This window comes from Rhamphochromis sp. 'chilingali', assembly GCF_963969265.1.
Source record: "Rhamphochromis sp. 'chilingali' genome assembly, chromosome: 15".
NCBI classification, from domain to species: Eukaryota; Metazoa; Chordata; class Actinopteri; order Cichliformes; family Cichlidae; genus Rhamphochromis; species Rhamphochromis sp. 'chilingali'.
This window is the reverse complement of record NC_137942.1, coordinates 34,514,883-34,518,124: the sequence shown is the minus strand read 5'-3', so window position 1 is coordinate 34,518,124 and position 3,242 is coordinate 34,514,883.

The following is a 3,242-nucleotide window of genomic DNA, read 5'->3' as shown; positions in this document are numbered from 1 at the left end:
ACAGCTGCTTTACCTGTGCCCGTGTGTGTATGTGACTGCTACCTGAAGCAACAGCGCACGTCATTCTCCACTCGTGACAGACAGCAAACTTCACTGAACCCCCATTACTGTGGAGGACACACAAAACTGTGTGTAGGCCGCTCATATGATGCAGAAGTTGGAGCAACATTAAACAATTTGCTCATGAATAAAGAAGCGAGTTATTTAACTCTTCACCAACTGGGTGACTCCGCATGCTCCGACTATTACAGCATTTGTAAACATGCTCTGTGAAAAACTGGTGTTTGACCTTAAGAAAGAGTTCAGGCTGCCACAGTTATCCAGATGTAAGGTCAGCAGCATATGCAGATTCTCGTTTTGCAGTCTTCTGGTCACCGATTTTGGGAAATGCACTGATCCTTGGAAGTTTTTACTTTATGCACTGAGGGATGTACTAAAACGATTATCTTCAAAGACAGCACGGACAGGGGGTGAAGAAGAAAAACAGAAGAGGGATGCTAAAAAGTGGCAGACATATGCAGTCCTACTTTTAAACTTGATTCTTTTAAAACTCTTTGTTACTATAGCAACACAGTCTTAGTTCAAAGGAAAACTACTTGAAAAGTAAGCCAACAGAGCGGGGACAATACACCTTCATTAGAAGTTATAATAAAATGTAGCAAGAAAGGTGCACAGCTTATCTGACCAATGGGCAAACTCCTGCCCATTGCATCGATCGTTTTGTCATTTCTATGATATTATGATTTATTCCTTAATATTCCAGCACACTTGCTGCACAAATTAGCAGGCGGCAAAACTGACTTCTTTCCAGTTCACAGAGCCCTTACATTCGATATCTTAATTTCAGTGATATTTATCTAGCTGTGCTAGAAAGTATCATCACATCTGACTCTTAATATATGGTGCAAATACATTTGCTGATTATAAAACCTGAGGTTTGTCACAAACAGCGGGTAAAAATTCAAGAGCACTTCAATACTGACTCCAGTTTTGGACCAAGAAGCCAGGTCCTATAGAGTTTATTGGAATAACTACTTCCTACTGGGAATGTATCTCTTTATAAGCCGTGCTTTGATAAGGAAGTGACGCCACGGTAGACTCTCCTCCTATGTTTGATCTGTCCATTTTCTCCCTTTTTCTTTATTGCTGTGCCACTCTCTCAGTCCAAAGAGGCAGGGAGCTGGAGAGCATTCTATTTTTAGTCCTACAAGCCTGTTCAGCCTCCCACCCACTTTGGCACAAAGAGATACACCCACATAGATGCACACAAAGCGTCAGTAGACAGTGCGCATTCAGGCACAAAACACAAAAGGTTCCATTTTACTGTACAAAACGTACCGACACAAATACACACACACACACACACACACACACACACACACACACACACACACACACACACACACACACACACACACACACACACACACACACACACACAAAGTCAATTAAGGCATTTGACAAACACTCATTGTATTCTATAGCGGGGGAAGGGCTCCCAGTGCCAGCAGCTTCTGTAAGGAATCCATCCGTTTTTGTGCATGTGTAGATAGTAGCAGCAGTAGTGCACGAGGTGCTTTATATTGTAAGGTAAAAACCCTAAAATGATACAAAGAAGACAGAGAAAAACCCAACAATCATATGACCCCCTATGAGCAGCACTTTGGCAACAGTGGGAAGGAAAAACTCCCTTTTAACAGGAAGAAACCTCCGGCAGAACCAGGCTCAGGGAGGGGCGGGGCCATCTGCTGTGATTGGTTGGGGTGAGAGAAGGAAGACAGGATAAAGACATGCTGTGGAAGAGAGACAGAGGTTAATAACAGATATGATTCAATGCAGAGAGGTCTGTTAACACATAGTGAGTGAGAAAGGTGACTGGAAAGGAAAAACTCAATGCATCATGGGAATCCTCGGCAGCCTACGTCTATTGCAGCATAACTAAGGGAGGATTCAGGGTCACCTGGTCCAGCCCTAACTATATGCTTTAGCAAAAAGGAAAGTTTGAAGCCTAATCTTGAAAGTAGAGATAGTGTCTGTCTCCTGAATCCAAACTGGAAGCTGGTTCCACAGAAGAGGGGCCTGAAAACTGAAGGCTCTGCCTCCCATTCTACTTTTAAATACTCTAGGAACAACAAGTAGGCCTGCAGAGCGAGAGCGAAGTGCTCTAATAGGGTGATATGGTACTACAAGGTCATTAAGATAAGATGGGGCCTGATTATTTAAGACCTTGTATGTGAGGAGCAGGATTTTGAATTCTGGATTTAACAGGAAGCCAAAACAGGAGAAATCTGCTCTCTCTTTCTAGTCCCTGTCAGGACTCTTGCTGCAGCATTTTGGATCAGCTGAAGGCTTTTCAGGGAGCTTTTAGGACTTCCTGATAATAATGAATTACAGTCGTCCAGCCTGGAAGTAATAAATGCATGAACTAGTTTTTCAGCGTCACTCTGAGACAGGATATTTCTAACTTTAGAGATGTTGCACAAATGGAAGAAAGCAGTCTTACATATTTGTTTAATATGTGCGTTGAAGGACATGTCCTGGTCAAAAATGACTCCAAGGTTCCTCACAGTGTTACTGGAGGCCAAGGTAATGCCATCCAGAGTAAGAATCTGCTTAGATACCATATTTCTAAGCTTTTCAGGGCCGAGTACAATAACCTCAGTTTGATCTGAACTAAGAAGCAGAAAGTTAGCAGCCATCCAGGTCTTTATGTCTTTAAGACATTCCTGCAGTTTAACTAATTGGTGTGTGTTATCTGGCTTCATGGACAGATAGAGCTGGGTGTCATCTGCATAGCAGTGTAAATGTATGCTATGTCTTCTAATGATGCTGCCTAAGGGAAGCATGTATAATGTAAACAGAACTGGTCCTAGCACTGAACCCTGTGGAACTCCATAATTAACCTCAGTGTGTGAAGAGGACTCTCCATTTACATGCACAAACTGGAGTCTATTAGATAGATATGATACAAACCACTGCAGTGCAGTACCTGTAATACCTACAGCATGTTCTAATCGCTCTAATAGGATATTATGGTCGACAGTATCGAACGCTGCACTGAGGTCTAGCAGGACAAGCACAGAGATGAGTCCACTGTCAGAGGCCATAAGAAGATCATTTGTAACCTTCACTAAAGCTGTTTCTGTGCTGTGATGAGCTCTGAAACCTACTTAGTTTTTTGGTCTGAAATATCAGTCAGTGTCAGATGGATTTGTTGTCATGGTGTTCTGCAGATTTCCAGT